A 24,705-nucleotide genomic window follows, 5' to 3' on the forward strand; every position below is an offset into this window, starting at 1 on the left:
GGTATTGTTTATCTTCTATGTTGTGGTTTCCTTGACATGTCTTGTGAGTTTGGGTCATGGGTTCAAATCTAAGAATGAGGGATCTTTGCTAAGTGACAAGTGTGGGTTTCCTCTGCTGTTGTAGAGTTTCTCCTATTTTATGAAGGAGGAAACTTAGGTATGATGAGATTAAATAACTTCCCTGAGGCCACATGGTCTGTAATTGGTGAAGCCAGATTTTTAAACCCGCATATTTTGATGCCAGATTTGGTATGCTTAAATACGATACTCGGTTGCCTCTAAGATAATTCATGAGCAAGAGAATTTCGGTTAGTGATGGTGAGTTGGAGTGTTGGGAGTTTGGGTCTGTGGAACTGGTTGACTGGAAGGCTTCATCAGAAGGAGCAGATAAGTCATGGACTCCAAATGCAGGAATGCAGCGTTGTTGCTTTGGGGTGTCAGCACTGGTATTAGCCATTAGCACCCCTCATTATGCCCTGAAGTCAACCAGCAAAGAGTAGTGATGATGACTTTGATGATGTTGATGGTGAGGGTGATGATAATGGTGGTGGTGGTGGTGGTGATAATGGTGATGATGATGATGAAGATGATGGTGGTGATGGTGGTGATGATGATGGTGGTGGTGATGATGATGGTGGCGGTGGTGGTCATGATGAAGAGGATGATGATGGTAGTGGTGGTGGTGGCAGTGGTGCTGATGAAGATGATGATGGTGGTGGTGATGAAGGTGATGATGGTGGTGATGATGATGATGGTGGTGGTGATGATAGTGATGATGACGGTGGTGAGGGGTGATGATGATGATGATGATGATGATGTTGGAGAAGAGCTAAATGCTGGAGGACTACACTGCCTTTTAGATATTTAAAAAAACTAATTGCCCTACCATTTCATGAAATTTTAATACCACAGGTAGACTGTACATCTATTTGTGTATTATCTGTATATCTATATGTGTATTATACATAAAAGAGTAAGATTTTTTTCATCTTTCCCAAAAGAACCAAGTTTTGCCCTTTTGGGGGAGATGTCATTCCTTTTGAGAATGCGTGTTTTATTGTACGTCTTTGAAAACCGGCTGGAGCTATTCTTGTAATTGAAAAGAAAATGAATACAATCAAAATGAAAAACCAAAATAAAGTGCAGAAAAGCAGGAATGGTGGCTGTGAAGATTATGTGAAATAATGTATGTTTCTCACTCAATTGCGTCTCTCATGTAAGCTCATCAAACCTGAGGCCATGTCAGGAGTAATTTTTAAGGTTGAGCCCAAAAAGCTTCTTGCTGCTTCACGGTATTTTTCTTTTCTTTCTACACAGGGGGTTGTAGTATATGTAGCTGCGGAATATTCGCGTCAACCCCACCGGAGTCAGCGGCATGGCGTAAGTTGGTCCAAGAGAATCCATATGTCCAATGTGGTGGGAGGACGTTTTCTGGAGAGGAGATTCTTTTGTTCAGAGGCTGACAGCTGGTCACTTGCTGAGAGCTAGTTAGTGGCAGAACAAAGGATAACTTCCAGATCTCCTGGTTCCCACTCCAGGCTCTTTCCTTTGTGCCTTGGACTTGCTATGTGACCTCAGGCAAGACACATAACCTCTCTGATATTCAGTTTCCTCAGCTATGAAATACAGATAACAAGGTTCCTATCCCACAGGGATGTTGTGAATCTTGAATCAAAAGAGGTAACTTTGTAAACCACCTGGTATGTGTAATAAGAACTTCATAAATGGTAGTGTGGTGGGTATCGGGATGAAATTTAATCAAACTACAACTCACTGTGAAAAAAATACATTTTTTATGTTTAATTAAGAATTCTCATCTTCCATATAAGCTCCTGTTGGATAGAGGAGGAAAACGTTGTCAGCTCTTAGTGTTCTCAGTGTCTCAGTTTTTCGGTTTAGTCTTACCTGGAAAACCCAGTTTATATTGTGTGAAGACTTAATCTTTCAAAATTTCTCACCCTGATCTTGTTCCTCCCAAGATGGCATCTGGGTGTTGGTGTAGGTGCAGCTTATGGGATCTTGTAGCTGTGAAGTGTGGACTCCAGGTGGGGGGTTTTGTCTACAGATGGAGCATGGCCCCATCTTGGTTCTTGCTTGTCCATCAATCCTCTCAGAAGCTCGGCATCTCCCAGGGGTCCATGCAGTAGCTCCTGGTTTCCATGTCCAGGCTACAGAAACCAGAAGAGTTTTCTTGGGTCACCTACTAGCTCTCCCCGTCTGCTGGTTCTAATCCTTGGCCCCCACACCATGTTGGATGTGGCAACAGCAGAAAGAAAGCTTTTGTTGGGAGAAGTCACCCCTTAGCCTTGATGCCCCTAAATTCACCCACTCCTATCTGGAAGTCTCTGAGGTGACCCATCTCCACTTACATTTAGCCTTGAAGTGAGATGGCAGAGAAGCAGGAATCCTGGTGAGTCTTCTTCGTCTTATCTCTCTTTTAGCTTCCCACAGTTTTCTTTCTGCCTGTATAACAGGTATATCCCTTACATCATATCCTGAGTCCTCTCTACACCACAGCTTAATGAAATCTCTATCTTCCAGTCCTCCAAGCCTGGCTATTTAAAAATAAAATTTATTGAGATATAACATTGTGCAAGTGTAAGACATACAATGTGTTGATTAGATACAGTTATATATTGCACAATGATTACCACCATAGCATTAGCTAAGACCTTCATCACCTCACATAATTACCATTTTTTTTTGTGGTGAGAACATTTAAGATCTACTCTCAGCAACTTTTAAGAATATAATATAGTATTGTGAACTATAGTTACCATTCTGTACTTTAGAACCCCCAAACTTATGCATCTTGTAAGGCTTTGCTTTCAAGACTATTGTCTTCTTGGGAACTCAAAAACCCAATTTGATAAGGAAAATCTGAACATTACCGTTTGGCTGTCATTGTGTGTCTGCAGCTAAGACATCTGAAATTTTCCTTAATGAGATGAAATCCTTTGGCAGAATGGGTTTGAGGAGGGGGGGGTCACATCCCTATAAGTGGAAAAGAGAAAATTACGTCAATATATTTCCAAAAAGATCATCCTTGATTTAAAAAATCTATCATTTTTTAAACAATAAAAAAGTCTTTAATAAAAATTTTTAATAAACCTGAGCCCAGACAGCCTTTGGTTGGTGAGAAAGAGCTTATACTAATCTCCATAGTTCTGGGACCCCACCCAAGCCTGGCACAGTGTGGGGAAGTTAGGTGGATAAATAAAGAATATGTGCGCCACATAGAGAGTGTGAGGAATGTATGGGAGAGGGATGTACAAGGAATTTATAAACGGGAATTCAAAAGGCTTAACCTTTGAGAAAATTTGGTACCATCAGGATTAAAAATCCATAAACACAGGTGTATTAACTTTGTGAGAGTCCATTGAACTGTACACTTATGATAGTTGCACTTTTCTATATATATATTACCCTTAGTAAAATGCTATCAAAATGCACATACACTTGACACAGCAATTCTTCATCCAGGAATTTACTCCAAAGAAATAGTCATATAACATAGAGAGATATCTCACTATACACTCAAGGGTGTGCATGTTAGTACTATCCTGGTAACAACCTGGTATAAACTAAATGTTTGTTTACACTCAGGGACTGGTTGGGTCAATTGTTGTGTTGGTTAGACTAACTCTAGCTACTGTAACAAATAAACCCAAAACTGTCAGTGGCTTAATAAAAAGAAATTTAATTCTTGTTTGTTTAAGAGTCCAATGCAGATATTTCTGGCTAGTGAGTGGCTTTCCTCCACGCGATGATTCAGGGACCCAGATCCTTCTGTATTGTGGCTCAGCCAAGCTAGGGTCTCAGAGTCTTCTGCAGGCAGCGGCAGAAGGGGAAAGAAACAGTGGAGAAGACACACCCACTTCATAAAATCCTAGGCCTGGCCGTGACACATGTCACTTCTGCTCACGGTCACATGACCATACCTGGAAGCAAGGTGAGCTGGGAAATGTAGTCCATGGTTGGGCAGCTGCCTCCTAGTGACAATTCCACACCATAGAAAGGGGAGTGTGGAGTTTTTGTTTGATCTTTGGCTACCTCGCTATCTCTGGTGCATCTATAGCTCATGGATACAATGGAATACTATGCAGCTGTTAAAAAGCATGAGTTAGGTCTATATGGACTGACTTGGAAAGTTGTCCAAAATGTATTATTTTCTTAAATTTCTATTATAGAAATATTAAACAATCAGAGGCAGAGAAAATAGTATAACAAATGGCCATGTGCCCATTGTCCAGCTTCAACGCTTGACAAAAAAAATTTTGCTTCTCTTGGTTTGCAAGACATACTGTTGAGTGAAAGAGCAAGTAGAAATAGAACAGAGCTGCCCAAAAGAACTTTCCATGATGATGGACATGTTATAGATCCACAGCAGCCACTAGTCACATGTGGTTATTGAGCAGTTGAAAAATGCTGTTGGCACTATCTTCATGCTGCCTCAAACCTACCTCAAACCAACAACCAAAAGAACCCCACACTTCCCCCTCAAGGTGCAAGGACACTTCCTCTCTTCAGTTTCAAAATAGAGTTTCTCTGTCATATTTTGTTTCAGGGTGTGAGTCCAAAGGAAGGTTTTTGCTTCTAGACAAACTAAAGCAGCTCTCTGCTAAAAAGAGGGCACATAACTAGCAATAAACCCATATAAGAAAACAATGATCCTCAACTCCTACCTCACACCACACACAAAAATCACTACCAGATGGATCATAAACGTGAATGGTAAAATGACAAAGCTTCCAGAATATAGCATAAGAGAACATCTTCACCATCTTGGATTATGTAAATATTTCTTAAAAGGACAAAAGAAAGCACGTACAGTAATGGAACACATTAATAAATTGGGCTTCATTGAAAGTAAGAACATAAATTGATCAAAAGATATCACAGAGCCAGCCCTGGTGGTCTGGTGGTTAAGATTTGGCACTCTCGCCACCGCGGCCTGGGTTTGTTTCCCAGTCGTGGAACCACACCATGCGTCTGTCAGTTGTCATACCGTGGTGGCAGCTCACATAGAGAACTAAAACTAACAACTAGGATACACAACCACGAACTGAAGCTCTAGAAAAGGAAGAAAAGGGGCCAGCCCGGTGGCGTAGTGGTTAAGCTCACACACTCTGCTTCGGAGGCCTGGGGTTCACAGGTTTGGATCCCAGGCGTGGACCTACACACTGCTCATCGAGCCATGCTGTGGTGGCGTCCCACGTACAAAAAATAGAGGAAGATTGGTACAGGTTAGCTCATGGACAATCCTCCTCACCAAAAAAAAAAGAAAAAAAAAGACATCATAAAGAGTGAAGATAAGCTATCATAAAAGATACACTTGTAATATATATCTAACAAAGAATTCATGTTTTTTTAAAAAGCATCCTACAAATCAGAAAGTAAAAGAGAGACCACCCAATTTTGAAAAATGGCAAAAGACATTAACAGGCACTTCATAAAAGAGCCTACCCAAATGGCCAACAAGCAAATAAAAAATTTTAACATTATTAGTGACCAGAGAAATACAAATACAAACCACAATGGAGTATTACTACATATCCCCCAGAATAGCTAAATAAAACTCATAAAATAAATCAGAAAAAACACTGAGTCTATAAAGCACTGGTGAGGATACAGAATAACTGGAACTCTTAAACACTGTTGGTGGGAATGTAAAATTTTAAAACCACTCTGGAAAACTGTCTGGCAGTATCTTCTAAGCTGAACAAATGTGTATCCTATATGCAGCCATTCTAATCCTAAGCAGACATGCACCAAACACACACACAAGCACGTCTATAGATACATTCTTCTTTTTTTTTTTTTAAATAAAGATTGGCCCTGAGCTAACACCTGTTGCCAATCCTCCTCTTTTTGCTAAGGAAGGTTGGCCCTGGGCTAACATCTGTGCCCATCTTCCTCTACTTTATATGAGACGCCGCCTCAGCATGGCTTGATGAGCGGTGCGTAGGTTCAGGCCTAGGATCCGAACCCACGAACCCCAGGCTGCCAAAGCAGAGTGTGTGAACTTAACTGCTATACCACTGGGCCAGCCCCAGATGCATTATTCTTAATAGCTTAAAACTGTAAATAACCCCAAAATGCGTCAGCCATAGGATGGAACGTAAATTTTAAAATACACAAAATGGAATGCTACAAAGCAATGAAATAGAACAAATTATTGCCACATGCAATCACATGGATGAACCTCCCAGACACAATACTGAGCAAAAGAAGCTAGAGAAAAAAGCAGTACGAGTTGCATGATTCCATTTCTATGGAAATCAAGAACCAGCAGCACTAGTCTACAGTGACAGAGGTCTTAAGGGTTGTTACCTTTGAGGAGGTAAGTCCATGGAGGGGACTCAAGGTGGCTTCTGGGGTGCTGGTGGGGTTTTTTGTGTGTGTGAGGAAGATTAGCCCTGAGCTAACATCTGTTGCCAATCTTCCTCTTTTTGCTGAGGAAGATTAGCCCTGGGCTAATATCCGTGCTCATCTTCCTCTACTTTATATGTGGGACACCACCACAGCATGGCTTGATAAGTGGTGCGTAGGTCTGCACCTGGGATCCGAACCTGTGAACCCCGGGCTGCCGAAGTAGAGCATGTGAACTTAACCACTACGCCACCAGGCCGGCCCCAGGGTGCTGGTGTTTGATATCTTGATTTAGGTGGTGGTTTACAGATGTGTCCCCTTTGTAAAAGATTTTTGAGCTACTCATGTAAGATTTGTGTACTTCTCAGTAAGTCTGTTACGTTTAGGTAATAAATAAATTAAGTAATTAATGAGTGAGTGAATGAATACAGAAATTTATAAATAAATGGGGCATAGTAAAATGGAGTCAAATGTGTGGAATCATGGTATTCCACACTAACGCACCTTTAGTCCAGGGGTTTAAAAGGCATTTCTCACAGTAAATGTCTTAGAAAATTCAATACCTATGTGTATACCACATATATAAGTCTGTTTGAAACTGGCAAAAGCGAGTGTTAATATCGTCACATACAGTTAAAAGTGTAATTTTATATACCAGAGCCAGATTCTGGGCTCCGTCCAGCTGAAGTTGTTAAGGAGAATTCTCTGAGCTGCAAACTGCCCTTCTGTTTTCAATTCCTAGAAACCGAGGTTAGATTAGGGACAAGGAAAACCAAGGAGTTCTCTTTCGCTTGCTGCACCATCGAATAGACACCACAGACATTGGACTATCCCAGTCAGAAGATGCTTCCTTCCAAGTCTTTTCGTTTGGTTTTAGGTTTCACAAGATACTGTCTTCAACTGAGTGAATTTCTCTTAAATGCCACGTAGCAAGTGGGAAAGCTTACAGAAAATTTTATCTCACCATTTTTAGTACAGTAAATCTGGAATGTTCTTAAAACAGATTTGAGTCTAGTGCCTCTAATTCACACTGTTAGAGCAATCTTACACAGTAAACACGGAGAGCAAAGCCAGCGTAGAGTCACCTCTGGCCACATGGGATATGACCTTCCCTTTTCTCTGAAAATCCTTTTTACTGAACTGCAACTTGAGACATGTAATTCAGCATAAAAGCTTTTGTGCAGCCATTTTGACAAGTCTAAACGTTCAAGCAAAACATATAACTCCACTTAAAACAACCATAATTCAAGGAAATGAGTTTTCAGAGGGAAGTTCATGTAAAATCATGCTGTCCATCATATATTTAACTGGACCAGGAATTTAATGGAAGTGTTTATCTTTGTTTCCCTCTTTTAGAAGAAACATAACCAGACAAACACAAAGAACCCCAGGAACTGAAACACACAAAAGATACGAAGTTGAAAACGTTTCCAAGTTATCATGGTGTAAGGATATTTCAGTTGATCTCCAAGCTTTCACAAGAGACTCCTAAGTCAGGGGTTCAGAGGACTCTTACAGAAAGATATCCCATCCACCTCTGACCCAGAATTCTTCCCCTCTTCCCTGTGTCCCCCTATGTCATCTTGTCCCCTTTGGAGCCTCCAGTAAGGCTCCTTCCCCTCTGCTTCTCAACTACTTGGTACAAAGGCTAAAACGCAAGTAAATAGATGCCGAGATTTCCACATATGGCCAGTTGGCATATTTTCATTGCTTGCATCTGGGGGAAAAGTTTTCCAGTTTACTTTTAAGGACCTACATTTTCACTTATAGTTCAAAAATATCTCAGTTCACTCAGACATCACTATAATCTTGTATAGCTAGTTTCCACAGTCTAGATGATAGGATCTGCATCTATGGTAATGTTTTGGATAAGCTATCACTTTGCTCTAAGTAAATTGTCCACTTAATGTTCTTTATTTACTCAAGACACATCTCTGTAATGAGTAGACATCTTTATATTAAAATCAATCCTTGATTTTATTTGTCCATCAATAAAAAAATTGCTTTTTTACCCTCAAGAAAATCCTAACCCAACATTTGATATAACCTATACAAATTTTATCGTAAATGAAGGCTTTCCTAGAACAGTGGTATAAAAATTTCACTTATCTGTAGATACTATGAAAATTGTTATGTTTAACTTTTAAATACAGAAATAGCTGAATGAAGGGCAGTGGTAGGATCTGGGGAGAAGAAGGGGTAATCAAGGGAGGCCACCCTGAACCTAATCCAGGGTCCAAATTACTAAATTGAACTAAGTTTGAGAATTGGGAGAATAGAATATACGCTTTGCTAATCGAGAGATATCCAAATGTTATTGGTAGAAACCAATATATTTACTTATTTATTCAATAAACATTTTGGGGGCTCTCTAAGTGTGCTAGACACCGTTCTATGTGACGAGGATTTGGAAATGACCAGGACATGGTCCCTGACCTCAATGAATGCAGAGTGAATTGGAGGAGACAGATAAGAAACACAAACAATACACATATTTGTTTTCTAGTACCACAAACTAAATGGCTTAAACAACAGAAATGTATAGTCAGTCTCACAGTTCTGGAGGCTAGAAGTCCAAGATCAAGGTGTCAGCAGATTGGTTCCTTCTGAGGGCTGTGAGGAAAAATCTCTACCATGCCTCTCCCCCAGCTTCTGGTAGTTTCCTGGCAATCTCTGGCATTGCTTGGCTTGTAGAAGCATCACCCCAACCTCTGCCTTCATCTTCACCTGGTGTTCCGCCTGTGTGTGTCTGTGCCAGACTTTCCATTTTTATAAGGACACCAGTCAGGTTGGATTAGGGCCCACCCTATGCCATTATGATCTCATCTTAACTAATTATATCTGCAATGACCCTATTTCTAAATCAGGTTACACTCTGAGGTACTGCGGGTTAGGATTTTGACATAAAAATTGGGGGGGGGGGGGTGGAGCGGTGACACAACTCAATTCAAAACCATACAGAAAGAAGGGCATTCAACCTCCCTCTAATCATCCACAGACTTTCCTTAATGGCCTCCATTCCTACCACCTATTTCCAAGTCAGTCCCCTGTCCCTACCATCTGCCCCAGTGGGAGGCTGGCTGCCTGCAGAGCTAAAATCTCAATGAATGGGAGCTACTGCAACTGAGTGTGCACAATAGCTGTGTGAGGGTCCTTGCCTTCTACTTAACTTCCAAAGCAAAGCCATATGTCAGAACCCAGAATACTGAAGTTCCAAAAATATAAATCGGAGAACTCAGTAATACATTCCCTGACAGAAAATGATCCATTTCACTTGTGTTGCCAATTCAAGGATAGAATTGTGCTTGTGGACACATTTTTTCTGGAGCTGTGGGGAAAATATTGATATCATTTGGTACTTTTTTCTCAGTAAAACCTACATTTCATAGTGTTTATAGTCAACTTGAGGAAGCATTCCAGCTATCACACTCCTAGGGAAATATTTTAGACTTAAGGATGTAAATAATAAGAAAATGACAATACAAAACAGATCTCCGAGCTTCCCGAATTTTTGTCTCTGCAGGTCTATGCTCTGTTTGCTCACCCTCATGGCTCCATCAGCAGCCTCAACGTGAAGATCATTGACGCCTCTCTTCTGAGTGCCACTCAGGGCTCTGCCTCTTCCCCTAATATGCTGTTCACTACCTCCCACTCTTAGCACTGTCTTGAGTTTTCTCTTCGGTCGGTCAAATGCCTTTGGTTTATCTGGTTTCCTTGGTTGGGAGACTTCACTAACCACTTACCTTACCCTAGCTTGACCACACCCTCAGTATTCTGCTCTGTTCTCCTTGGTCTGTACCATGCTGCTCTTCTTTTAAACATATTTTTGTGAAAATGTAGAAATGTGGCAATGAGCTGAGAACACACTCAGAATTCTGTCTTAGCTGAGCTAAATTGCTAATAGGCCATTGTCCACCCCAGACAGACATCCCCAATTCCAGGCTTTAGTTCTAGGCCCACTAGCTGTAGCTCTGGGATACACTCAGGATATTCTATGGCTTCCATGGTTTCTCTGATCCAGCACTGAAAAACAAAAACAAAAACAGAAGAGCTCACACCTGGGCAGGCTAAGAGGTCTTTAGTAAATCAAACGTCATACACTCAAGGTCTTTAGAATTACAAAGTGCCCAGTTGAGACAAAGGACCACTATCTTCTTCCGCAGATGGCATCTTCAGGCTGGAAAGAGGTGCCCTCATGAGGAAAAGAATCCCTCCACTAAAATGAGGTCAGAAGGAAGCTCCACCCTCAATTAAAAGAGGGGCCAGTGTCCTTCATTTACTACTGTGAAGGGATTAGAGGAATATAAGGCAAAGGCCTTTATAGAATAGGGCTGGAAGCCCTGTAACTTGGCAATGGTTCTATTTTTTATTTTAGTCCCTTGTCTGTTTCCATGGAAGAATTAGCTGTAAAATTTGAAATAAAAAAGTTCAAGAAAGGCAATGAGGAGGATTCTCAGAAACCAGCATGGATCAACTCTCACCTCCATATTTGTGTATCAAATGGCTTCTGAGAAACAATGCTGTGGTTGACTAAAATAAAAAGAGAAATCTCTTACCACCATCCCCACCACTACCACCACCGTCAGCAGCAACAACCATCAGAAACACTGTCAGTTCCCTCCATTTAGTTCAGAAAATGAAGGCAAAATACTTTGATGAGGAAAACACTTTTCACTCAGTTACTCATAAGAATTCTGGCTAGTACCCAAACCTCTTCCTGGGTCCTGGTAATTCTCCTTTACTGAACAATTTTGGGTTAGAACTTCGCAGGGAGAAGGAAGTTTAGTAACTCATTTTGGAAAACTTTGATATTTATCACATCTACCTGTCAATGCTATAAATGAAACCGCATGAGCTAAAACAGTGTACTTCTGAACACAGCCATATCCTTCACCAGGCAAAGGCAGAACAGGTATATGCACTCTACCACGCAGTGTGGTTCCTTATGTGGGTGGTCTTAATTCAGCTAATCAATGTTACCTTAGAATCCAGCAGTGACTGCTCGGAGCAGAGTTCTCAATCATTCATAAGATCCTGTACGTGTCTATTTCACTACACTTTCACATTGCTTTATAAGTGTTTGGGTCTGATGCCCCCACTAGACTGCAACATTTCTGAAGGCAGGAGCTGTGTATTACTTGTCATTGTATTACCATAACCTAGCAGAGTGGCACATGGTAGGTATTTAGAAAGTGTTTGCTGAGTAAACAAGTCAACTAATAAAAAATGGCTCCTTTTTCATTTTCTTTGCGTTGATTTTAAATGTATAATTCGGTGACACTTTCTGAAAGAACAGATTCACTGGTAATGGCCTAAGACATATATGTATGCTAGATATTTGTGCTAATGTGTACACAAATCTTCAGGACTCTGGGATAACATAAAAATTAAATTAAGTGGCAAGCCAGTGTATGGAGTTTTATTTGTTTCTTTGTTTTAGTTTGCTTTCGACTTTGATGAAAAAATAAACGACTGTTTTGATATGTCTACATCTGTCTCTGCTCATAACTAACCTTTGTATTTTATTAAGTCAGATATCTGCTAAGTAGAACAAAAAGTAAAGGTGCACGATGGTGATGAAAAATAATGTCAACTCCACTATTATTTTATCTAGGACACTTTTACATGCCAGATTCAGAATGTTAGCATGAATGCAATGATAAACAATTAGTATAATCTCTCATTGGGTATATTCTGTCTATGGTCTTTAAAATATATCCAGGGGCCGGTCAGGTGGCGTAGTGGTTAAGTTCGCGTGTTCCACTTTGGTGGCCCGGGGTTCGCCGGTTCGGATCCTAGGCGCGGACCTACTGAGGCAGTGTCCCATATAGAAGAACTACAACTCTACAACTATGATATACAACTATGTACTGGGGCTTTGGGGAGAAAAAAGAAAAAGAGGAAAATTGGCAACAGATGTTAGCACAGGGCCAATCTTCCTAGAAAAAAAAAAAATCCAGAGTCCTGAAATAATATTTCGATTTAAAGTCTCCTGGATGTTTTAGGTCATTCTTCTGACTGAAAATGTTTGCTAAGACATTAATTCAGGATCACAGTAGATGTTTCCATCGTGGTCATGTCTGACATGTCATTCTGGACTCTGTCTCCCCGATTTTCAGGGCCCCATCCCTACGGCTGTCCTCCAACAGTCTCCAGCCCCTGCAGACCTCTACCTGTTCCAAGCTTCTTTCTAGAAGGAATACATGCCCTTAAACACGGTCTTCCTCTCCCCAACCCTTCCAAATAGCTCCTCTTTCCTCTAACCAATAATTCCCCAGAAATTAGGCTAAGATAGTAGAAGGCAAACAATGCAATTACCTAATTAGAGTAATTTGCACAATGTTGTGAATAATTGATATGTACCACTCTTGCAGGCTACTTGCACTTTAATCGATGGAATGTTCTCTCCAGGATTTTTTTGATCATTGGGTTCAGTGGTTTCCCAGATGCCTCTACATGTGCCATCTCACTATCATATTTTCTCACCTTATTCCCTTAAAATAGGAACTTCAAGAATGAAAGCCAGCAATCCATCTCATTTTTGTGAACTTAGCTGTGCCTGCTACTTAAAGCAGTTTAACATCAGTATAAGTAAAAAGAATTATAAGAAAAATAAAAGGTTTTCAGATATGCATCCAAAGATGATACAAAATAAAATTCAAACTTTTTTTACAACACTGAGCTTAAATTAATTATTTAAGGCAATAAACTTTAAGTATGACCATATTATTCTATTCTCCATTAACATCTTATAAAATCTTTATGGAGGGTATGTATACATAACTTGCCTTTTAAAACAAAGGGAATAAAGACAGATCAGAATTTTGAGGGAGCACTTTTAAAACTAGGAAGATTTAACTAGCACATTTTCATAATATTGATTCTTATTATTTCCTAAAGTAGATGAATACTTTTTTATTTTGTAGATTAAAAAATGTCAGTTCCTTCTTCTTCAGCTTTCCTTATAAAAATAATTGATAGCCTTTTCTATCCATGTCACATTGAGACAAAAGCCAAAAGAATATTTTTAATGAAAACAAAACTCCAACCATCTCTGAGACCAAAGTAAACAAGCTGGGTCAATGAGTAGAACACACAGTTTTCTAAGAGCAAAGGGAAGCCCTCTTCATGCAAATCTTATGGTTCAGAAGATCCACTTAGCAGTTGACATTGGAAGAAGAGAAAGTACTAGCACAAACAGTGGCAAAAACTAACCTAGCATAGTCAGTGGGTGACATCAGGGCCCATGGCATATATCCCATGGGTGTTGAAAGTTTCAATAATGCTGATTGAAGCCATGTAAAGGGTAAACACATTTTTAAATCAGTATGACACCACTGACAAACAAAGAAAATCATACTTGAATGGAATTCAATGCTGGCTGAATTTTACTAAAAAGCTGGCCACAAGTCTGCCATTACACACATGTTTCAGTTCGGCACTGGGCCTCTCCAACAACAACGCAGGTGAAATTCCACAAAAATCCGCTCCTGATAAATCATCCTGTCTAGGTCTCTGTCTTGCTTAGAATATGGAGTACCCTATGTCATAGAGCATAGCAAGCTTGGATTACATAGAGAGAGTATCTATATTTACTGTTAGAATTAGAAATCTCTTTGAAAGCTCTTTGATCTTTGCAATATTCTGGGTGAAAAGCTTATGAAGTTTTCTGCAGTAGCAGCAGCATATAAAAAAAGCTAATGATGTGCTTTTAGTTCTTTGATATTTATCACTTTTTTAAAAATAAAGACTTCACTGTTTTAAGAGCAGTTTTTGGTTCACAGAAAAATTAAAGGGATGGTACAGAGATTTCCCATATACTCCCTGCCCCTTCTCCACAGTCTCCCCCATTATCAACATCCTGCACCAAAGTAGTACATTTGTTACAACTGATGAACCTACATTGACAAGTCATAATCACCCAAAGTCCATAGTTTACCTTAGGGTTCACTCTTGGTGATGTATATTCGATGGGTTTGGATGAATGTACAACGACATGTATCCATCATTATGGTATCATACAGAGTATTTTCACTGCCCTAGAAATCCTCTATGCTTTGCCTATTCATCCCCCCGACCACCCCCCAACCCCTGGCAACCACTAATTTTTTTATTGTATCCATAGTTTTGCCTTTTCCAGATTGTCCTATAGTTGGAATCACACATTATGTAGCCTTTTCAGATTGACTTCTTTCACTTAGTAACATGCATTTAAGGTTCCTCCGTGTGTTTTCATGACTCGATAGTTCATTTCGTTTTAGTGCTGAACAATATTCCACTGCCTGGGTGTACCACAGTTTATTTATTCATTCACCTACCGAAGGACATCTTGGTTGCTTCCAAGTTTTGGCAATTATGAATAAAGCTGCTATAAACATCTGTGTGCAGGTTCTTTTGTGGATATAAGTTTTCAACTACTTTGGGTAAATACCAAGAAACACAACTTCTAGATCATATAGTAAGGGTACATTTAGTTTTGTAAGAAACAGCCAAACTCTCTCTCAAATTAGCTGTACATTTCCCAGCAATGAATGAGAGTTCCTGTCGCTCCATATCCCTGCCAGGGTTTGGTGTTGTCATTGTTCCAGATTTTGGCCATTCTAATAGGTGTGTAATGGTATCTCATGGTTGTTTAGATTTTCACTTCTTTGATAACATATGAAGTGGAGCATCTTTTCACGTGCTTATTTGCCATCTGTATATCTTCTTTGGTGAGGTATCTGTTAAGGTCTCTGGCCTATTTCTTAAATTGGGTTCTTTGTTTTCTTACAGTTGAGGTTTAAGAGTTCTTTGGATAGCGGTCCTTTATCAGACATGTCTTTTGCAAATATTTTCTCCCAGTCTGTGGCTTGTCTTCTCCTTCTCTTGTCTTTTGCAGAGCAGAAGTTTTTAATTTTAATGAAGTCTAGCTTGTCACTTACTTCTTTCATGGATCATGCCTTTGGTGTTGTATCTAAAAAGTTATCACCATACCCAAAACCCATCTAGGTTTTCTCCTATGTTATCGTCTAGTACTTTTATAATATGGCATTTTACATTTAATTCTGTGATCCATTTTGTGTTATTGTTGTGAAGGGTGTAAGATCTGTGCCTAGGTTCATTTTCTGCATGTAGATGTCCAGTTGTTCCAGCACAAATTATCTTTTCTCCATTGTATTGCCTTTGATTCCTTGTCAAAGATCAGTTGTCTGTATTTATTTAGGTCTATTTCTGGGCTCTCTATTCTCAGAACAGAGATCTATTTATCTATTAATCTATCCATTGATCTATTTATTTTTTCACCAATACCACACTGCCTTGATTACTATACCTTTATAGTAAGTCTTGAAGTCAGGCAGTGTCAGCCCTCTAACTTTGCCCTTCTCCTTCAATCTCGGATTGGTTATTCTGGGTCTTTTGCCTCTCCATATAAATTTTAGAATCAGTATGTTGATGTCCACAAAATAACTTACTGGCATTTTGACTGGGATTGCATTGAATCTCTATAAATTAAGTTGGAAAAAACTGACTTGTTGACAATATTGAGTCTTCCTATCCATGAACATAGACTGTCTCTCCATTTATTTAGTTCTTCTTTGGTTTTGTTCATCAGAGTTTTATAGTTTTCCTTATATTGATCCTGTACATAATACATTAGATTTATACATAAGTATTTCATTTCATTTCATTCCTAATGTAAATGGTATTGTGTTTTTAATTGCAAATTCCATTTGTTCATTGTTGGTATATAGGAAAGTGAGTGTATCCTGAAACCTTGCTGCAATCACTTATTAGCTTTAGGAGATGTATTTTGGTCAATTCTTTCAGATTTTCTACATAATATTTACCACTTTTTAGTGAAAAACAAATGTGGCCATCTTCTGTGGAATCAAAAAATAAGGTATGGTTACTCCCCTAAATGCTAGGTAAAAACTGATTTTTTTAAAAATCAAAAACCCTTTGCTAAAATTTCTTCAAGACCTAAAACTGGTTAAAAGTTTTTTTTTGTTTGCTTGTTTGTTTGTTTGTTTTTGCATTACATGCTCTGTCCGATATGAAGGTTATTCTCTGATTTTTGGTAATTTCTCAAAAGGATATTAGTTGATCATTTTCATCATGTAATTAATATAGTAGCTGCCCAGTTAGGTTGAAAATTTCAAGAGCTAGGTACAATTGCCAAATTGTTTACATTTTTAAGTCCATTTTGAATAAATGAGATGCCCCTTGGGGAAAATACACAGAAGATGTAAATAAAAATTCAATTAACCCATAAGAACAATGCGCCTCGGATTTGTACAAAACCACAGTCCTGGATGATGGTGGTATTTACTGAGATAGAGAACAATGAAGTAAAAGCAGATTTGGGAGGTGAAACCAAGAATTGTTTTTGAACAAAAATTTTAAATGCATATTAATCTTCTAAGCAGAGACCTACAGCATGCAGTTGTATATAGGAAAATGGAGCTTAGGACAGATTGGGACTCAAGACATAGATCTGGAGGATCATCATCAGATAGAATGTATTTAAAGCCACAATAATAGGTGAGATCCCCAACGAAGGAATGTAGACTATACAGGGAAGAGGATCCAGGGCTGATTTCTGGGGCATTTGACGTTGAGAGGTTAAGAAGAGGAAGAGAAACCAGCAAGGCAGACTAAGAAGAAACAGCCAGAAAAGTAGGAGAATGTATTTTAGCAGAAGCCAAGTTTTAAGAAAGTGTTTTAGAAAAAAGAAAGTGACCGACTGGATCAAATGTTCCTGAGAGTTTATGTTAAATGAAGACTCAGAATTGGCATTATATTTGTCAATGTGCTGGCCACCGCTGACCTTGATTAGAGGTCTTCCAGCAGAGCGGAGTGGGTTTAAGAGAGAATGGGAGAAGAGGAAGTGGAAACGGGGAGTGCAGAGAGTTCTTTCAAGGAGCTTTGCTAAAAACAGAACAAGAGAAATAAGGTGGCACGAAAAGATTCAAGACCAAGATCAATTTTATTCTGTTCTATTTACGTTGAGAGATGACACAGATACCAATCTACATGTTTGTAGATTGATGGAAATAAAGCAGTCAAAATGGAAAACCGTACAATGCAGGAGGGAGAGGAGATAATGTCAGTCTTGGAACGCTCAAGTAGATGAGAGGTTGTGGAGTCCAGCGTACAGGTGGAAAAGTGTAGAGGTCCAGACAGTTCATCCACTGTAACAGCAGGGAACAGGGAGTACAGTTTCAGATGACGGTAGATTGGCAGATCTGATGGTGGGAGAATGTAGAAGTTTCTTCTGATAGCTTTTGTTTTCTTATTGAAACAAACAGGAAGTTCATTACACTCTTTCGCCAATATGGAGATTGTTCTCTGAGCGACAGAGTGATCTGAGTGAGAGGATCAGGGGAGAGATGCCCAAGATTTGAGGATAGAGGAAAATAGGTGAAAGAGGCATTGTAAGAATAGGAGATTCACATGACTAGGGACATGTGGTACATTGTTGGACAGCAGTGAGGACCCACTTGATACCTGTGATCATGAATAACAAGCAGACCAAATAGCATGCTTCTGTGATTTTCTGTAATCATACTCAGCTGCTCAGATGCAGGCATGAGTAGGCAGGTAGTTGGGTTTAATTAGAATTACAGATTTTCTAGGTAAATAAGATTGAAGGCAAAAAGGGATATGGTAGTTGATGGTTTGCAACGATGTGCTTATAATGTTGGACCACAGAATCTGTGCTAAAAAAAAAAAGAAGGAAATGAGAGGGACGTAAGGACTGGGAAAGGTGCTACAGCAGAATATCTCTGAGAAATTCTCCCACTACAAAAAAACAGAGCAAGCCCCATTTCAGGAAAAAGCAAAGGAGGTTACATCTGACAGGCATTCTCCTAGAAAAAAATCTCATTTTGCCTTCATAATTTAGATCTTCTGACACAGTGCTGCTCCCTTTCTATTTGTGCCTAAAGTCACTAATGGCAATTTTTAAAATATCAAATTAGGTCACATCATAATGGCTTTTTGTGGCAAACAGAAATTGGCTCGAATATGTTTATTACAGTCAAGTTATGAGTTTAACTTGTGTTAACATATGGAAAAATTAAAAATATGAGAAGAAAAAATTCATTTTAAATTATAATGCCAGGTTGCCCTTCAGTAAAAATGTCAAGTAGGAATAAAGCAATTGCAATTGTATTCCTAACATATCTATATCATACTCTTATTAACTTCCAACTTAGATAGAGATCTCTAAACGAGATAGAGATGTAGACAGAGATAGAGATCTCTAGATAGAGACAGACATAGAGATACAGATCTATAGATAGCGATCTATGGCTAGATTGAAAGATATTCTTTTCTTCATTTTGAAATTATTTTTCCTTAGAGTAGTCATTAAGAAAACTGCATATCAATTATTATCATATAGTATTTATTGATCCTCCATACCAGCATAGCACTGTGGTAGTAAACACATAAGTGAAATTTTAGCCCAAGGGAATTCACATTGTGAAGTATCAAGATTAAGCCTTATTTACACTGACAATAAGACAAGGTTCTTTTTTTTTTTTTTTAACTCTATGCTATTTGAAATCAGAATTTAAGATCAAAGATGGGAGCAGTCTGATTGGGTGAGGTCTTTAAAATATCTGAGTCATTCTCATTCTAGATAGGCCTAAATAATACTAGAATTTACCTTTGAAACTGACCAACAATAAAAGCACACTAATAGTTCAGAAAAGATAATTTAGCCAATTTAGGCATATCAATTTATATTCATTCATGTAAACCACAATGAAAGCAGCAGAAACCAACCCTATTCAAATGAGTACTTTCAGGTTTTAATTACAAAATCATTCTTATGTACTCATTAAAGTTGTATCTCTGCTAGGAAATATTTGGCCAGATAGTTCTGTGTAACTTTAAGCAGGAAAACAGCATTAAAAATACATATAATGCAAACCTCACTAACTCAGCTAGATTTCCAACCAGTAGTCTGCCTTACTGACATTTTAGTTTTTAATTGTACCACTATTCCTTGTAACCTGAAAAAAACCTAATAGATTCCTTAGACTTAACTCTATAATCCATCAGTTTCAGAGACAACACAAGTTTTATACTATCTCTATTTCATGCTTGAATTCTACATTTTAATTCCTCTCTGATTCTTCAGTAAAAAGGCAGTAATAAATAGAATAAAAAAAAAACAAGAAGAGGTAAATAGTGGTGGGATTTTCTGAAACCTTATGTAACTGATATATATGTCAATTACCTGAACTCAAAAAGATAACTTGGTTGGGTATAAAATTTTAGATCACATCATTTTTCTCCTCAAAATTCTGTAGGTATTGCTCTGTTACTTTGGTTTGGAGTCTAAATGATAGATACTAAACTTAGATGACTCAGAGTACTGTCATTTTTGCTCCTTAGCAGGTAATTTGTTGGAGTGCTCTATTTATGTTTTGTTTCATTCTTCATGCATGGAGGCTTATATGATGGTTAATAATTATTTCAAATCACAACGTTTGCCAGGATGAGTCCAGGTGTGTATCATTTCTTATTTATTTTGCCTAAGAGACCAGGAAGCTTTTCAATCCATATACAATCATGTGTCACTTAACGACAGGGATACATTCTGAGAAATGCATCCTTAGGCGATTTTGTCATTATGTGAACATCATAGAGTGTACTTACACAAACCTAGCTGGTATGGCCTACTACACACCTAGGCTATATGGTGCTAATCTTATGGGACCACCATCATATATGTTGTCCGTTGACCAAAATGTCGTTATGCTGCGCATGACTGTACTTGGGCGCTTTTCTCCCCCCCAGCAGTGGGAATTTTTTTCAATTTTGTTTTGATTATTATTTCTGTTCTTACTACTGTGGTTTATGTTTCAGAAACAATCAATAATTGTTATCAAATCTCCATTCTCTTTACCTCAAGGCTTCACTTTCATTATTTTAATTTCTTTTTCCTTTTCTTTTGAATTCTGGGAGGATATCTTTACCTTGTTCTCTGCCATACTGATCTGATTTTCCACAGTATCAGTTTTATTTTTTACTGGCCCCATTGTCGATTTTAATTTTGCCGCTGCATTTTTTAGAGTCTTGCAATTACCCTTATCTCACCCACCCCCCTTTTCATCGCATCCTGTTACCCTTCTGTTTCTCTACTCTCCACTTAATGACTTTATACTCTATTTCTTGGATGCCAGGTTCTTTTTCATTCTGTTGAGGATTTTGAACAGTTTTCTAAAATTTTTTGGTTTTCAACTGTACATAATTTTCATTAGTGTGCTCTTCTGGTGGCTTTTCAGGATAATATTTCATTGCCTTTGTTATGCAATAATTTTCAAGGGTTGCATACAGTTGTTTTTTTATTTTTTTCTATTTCTTCAGCCTGGAACAAGAAAAGATTTGTCTAAGACTAGTATTTTCCAACAGAGAGGATATGTAGATTGATCTGGGGGTGACTCTTTTGCTTCAGTGCTCTTTTAGTCCCAGGGCTGTGGCTGAATAATAGTTTAAATGTATAGTTCTCACACAATTTTAGTAGTATTCTGTAAACTTCCATGTAATGAGCCTGTGCTCTATTGAGAAGGCATTTTCCCCCACCCACGGGTTAATTCTCTGTCACTCTGAAGTAATGGAGTACATGAAAATGAAACTGTAAATCCCAGAGTACACTCCTGCTGAAGTTTTCTGATTAGCAGGAACCTACAGCACCTTCTTTGTGTATGTTACATCTCCCAGGATGCAATGCACTTGCGTTAGTCCTTTTCCTACTTCCTTCCCGCTCTGTGGTTTTCTGGGTTTTACAGACCCGGATCAGGCAACACTTTGGCTGCCTGCCAGGTGTATCCTCCTGAAATAAAAAAGAAGTCTTTCCAGATACCTTATCCCTGAATCAGAAACAGGAAAGGAGTGTCAGAGCCATTTTTTCAGATTTTAGACCATCAGATATGGGGGGGCTATCAATTACATATTTGAAAACAATTTCACTAGCCCTGGCTTTCATGGATCTATCCTTTCAGATTCTGGAATGAGGTTGGCTATAAATTCCAAATTTTTGACATTATTGTGAATTTTCATCCTTTCCATTTATATATATATAAATGGAAATATACATATATATATTTCTACCATCGCCAAGTTTCAGATAAAGAAACTAAGGCACAGAGCAGATATGAGGCTTGTCCAAGGAAAGAGTCAGATGCAGGACTAGGCTGAAAACCCAGGAGATTTTACGCCAGAGCCTGTGCACTTAATCACTGAACTCTCTATCCTTTCTGAACATTATACTTAATTAAGCAATTAGTTTTATCATAAAATGACCACAGTCTTTTCAAATCATGGTTCTTGTCCCTGGTCACAGGTATATATGTAACAATTAGAAGAATAATAGATAACATTTATTAAGTACTTGATAAATGCTAGGCATTGGGTTATGAGGTCAACATACATTATCTCATCTAATCCTCACAACTCTGTGAGATATGTACTATTTTTATTCCCATTTAAAAAATGAAAAACAACAACAACATTAGGCCTTAGAGAAGGTAATAAATTTGTCCGGAGTCAAATAATAGGTAGATGGAAAGGCTGAGATTCAAATTCAGTCTGACTCCTGAACCCAAGTGCTCACCTCTTATGCTATAAAGCCTCTATTTAATAAGTACATAAATGTTGTATATAATTCTCCAATAAATTGACAGTATATTATGCTAAAAAGTCACATGTTAAGAATTATCATTTTATATATTCAACTATAAATCAATACTTTGTGAAATAGAAATGTCCCTTCATCATATGCAAATGGTTTCAAATTAGCCAGAGACGTCTGAACGTATTTGTGGTAGGGGATTTAAATTCAATAATTTTTCCATCTTCACTTTGGTAGATCTTTGTGCACTGCGTGAAGAGGTTTTTTGACCCTCTGACTTCCTGTAGGGTTTAACCAGTAAGGAGCACTGGCAGGAAATCAGACAGAGGAAGGAAAGGAAACCTGGGGTGTTTGTTTTGCTCGCTCAGTCCCTGAAGGGTCCCTACGTGCTGGATGAGCACCAAGGTCACTGCTCAGGCCTAGCAGTGGTAACCTGCTCCTGTTACTAGCCCAGCCCACAAGTTTTGTATTGTATTTTGAGAGTTCTCCACACCTGTCCACCCTTATAAATCATTCCTTCACCAAACTCACTCAAATCACCCAATTTAAGTGTGCCATCTCTCTTCTCTGCCAGGACCTGGGCTGACACAGAAATGATTTATTCTGAGATAGAACATATGCCTTGCTATTTTAGAAGACAATATTTTCCCAAGCTATATGCATTCTTAATGTTCATATGTCTTTTTTAAAAATAGCAAAGATGTGTTAAGTGTAATTACAAAGAAAAAGACATGTAATGTTATAGCAAACACACTTTCCTCAGACTCCTAATGTTGACTTTTCAAATTGGATCTAATAAATGACTCAGCTAAAGTACAATTTTAATGCAAGATGAACGGAATGCACAAGTAAACCCATGATTACTGTGCATAGAAAAGTATTCTTGCTCACTGCAGCCATGTCAATTCTATCCTAATTAGGATGCTCTAGGCACTTAAAGATTTATGCTTGGCTCAAGGAGTTATGAGCCCAAACTAAGTGTGCCTAATATCACTGGGTTTTATAAGCACAGCATCAAAGACAGTTAGTCACTTACATTTATGAGATATGTGATGAAATATTTGCAGGGCATCTCCTGGACAGGAAATTTTGAAGTCGAAGAACCTTGAGTGATCATTGGAATTATTTTTCTATTCACAGTGTTAGCAGGGATACAGAGAAATAAGTACTCTAAATATTGGAGGAAGTGTAAATTGATTGATTTAAAGTTAAGATACTCTCTTAAAGACTTAGTATAGTAATTCCATCTCTAAGAATTTATCCTAAGAAAATAATCACAGATGTGTGTGGAGATGTATCTATTCATATGTTCACTAACACAATCAACATAAACACCCACATGAAGGAATATCTAGTCTTTAAAAATGATGTTATGGAAGAATGTATAGTAGCATGGAAAAATGTTTACAAAATATTCTAGATGGAAAGAAAACAGGTATTAAAATTACATGTAAGCTACTCCCGGTGCCAGCCAAGTTGGAGAAAGCTGTCTACAGACCATCATTCCCACTGATTACAACTAAAAACTCTGAGCAGAATACAAAAGGCAACTACCCGGGGACTTGGAAAAGTACGCTTAGCAAGTGGATCGGGAACTAAAGTGAAAACTTGAATAAGGATCCATAAAGGGTGAGGTTCATGCGTTTTAATTTTCCTTTTCTCCCTAGATTTGACCTGAGGATGAACTGAATCCTGGAATTGTGCAGCAATCACTGACAACAAAAACTCCAGGAGAAACACCTTCTTTCCAGACAGAGGACTGGGAAAAAGACAGTTACGTGCTGGAGATTGTGAAGCAGATCCTTTTTTCCTTTTTATTTCTCTCCCAGCCTTGCTCTGAGGCCAGGCCCAGTTACAGAGTTGCACTGGCAATAGCACAAGTATCTGAAACTCCAAGGAAAACCCATCTCTCTAGCCGGGAGGAACAGGGAAAAAGGAGGCCCTGTTGTATGAAGAGTGTGGAGGGAGTATGAGTTTTTTTTTTCTTGTTGCCTCATTGTGAAGGTAGCCCCAATTGTGTAGGACTGCATGACAGCATGGGAGGCTACAATTCTGAGAGGACTCCATCTTTCTAGCCAGAGGAACCAAGAAAAGGAGCATCTGAGAGTTGGAGAGCATGGGACAAACCATGGAGACCTGGAAAAGGGCAACTCCTAATTCTGTGTATGAACTAACAGAACTCCTGGACCTCCACAGAACAAACCCAGAGAAGCATAGCAGAGGTGGCAAGACCTGAGCTACCACATGAACCATTGCCCAGACTAAGAACTGAGTGATGTAAGCTCCAGTAAGATCCAAAAGGCATGGCAAGATCTTGAACAATTAAGCTGACATTAGAACTACCATGGGAGAAAATACAAGGTTTGAACCTAACCTGGTTGATTGCCTCCTAAGCAATCAAACAGACAAACAAGTCAACGTTCTCCAAAGGACTTTAACCAGACCCAGAGGGCACAATCCAAAATAACTTGACATACAAAGAGCCAGGAAAATTGGACCAATATTCAAAGAAACAGACAATCAACAAATGCCAACTCCAAGATGGACCAGATGTTGGAATGATCAGGCAAGGCCTTCAAGACAGCTCTTGAACATTCCTCCATAAGGAATAATAATACAAAGAAATATATCCAAATAGCCAATAGTTAAATTAAAATTAAATACTAAAAAAAATTCAAATAATCCAGAAGAAAGCAGGAGACAGGGAA

General features: G+C 38.7%; 1 protein-coding gene and 1 pseudogene across 2 annotated transcripts in view; one reads left to right on the forward strand and one right to left on the reverse strand.

Moving 5' to 3' along the window:
- Positions 1 to 24,705, forward strand: part of LOC131403122 (adhesion G protein-coupled receptor E1-like) — a 281,846-nt pseudogene that overhangs the window by 69,458 nt on the left and 187,683 nt on the right.
- The window catches only part of LOC131403166 (mucin-5AC-like), a 136,944-nt gene that overhangs the window by 16,331 nt on the left and 95,908 nt on the right, over positions 1 to 24,705 (reverse strand). The gene's annotated exons all lie outside the window — the stretch shown is intronic.

Source organism: Diceros bicornis, unplaced genomic scaffold (genome assembly GCF_020826845.1).
Source record: "Diceros bicornis minor isolate mBicDic1 unplaced genomic scaffold, mDicBic1.mat.cur scaffold_55_ctg1, whole genome shotgun sequence".
In the NCBI taxonomy this organism is placed as follows: domain Eukaryota; kingdom Metazoa; phylum Chordata; class Mammalia; order Perissodactyla; family Rhinocerotidae; genus Diceros; species Diceros bicornis.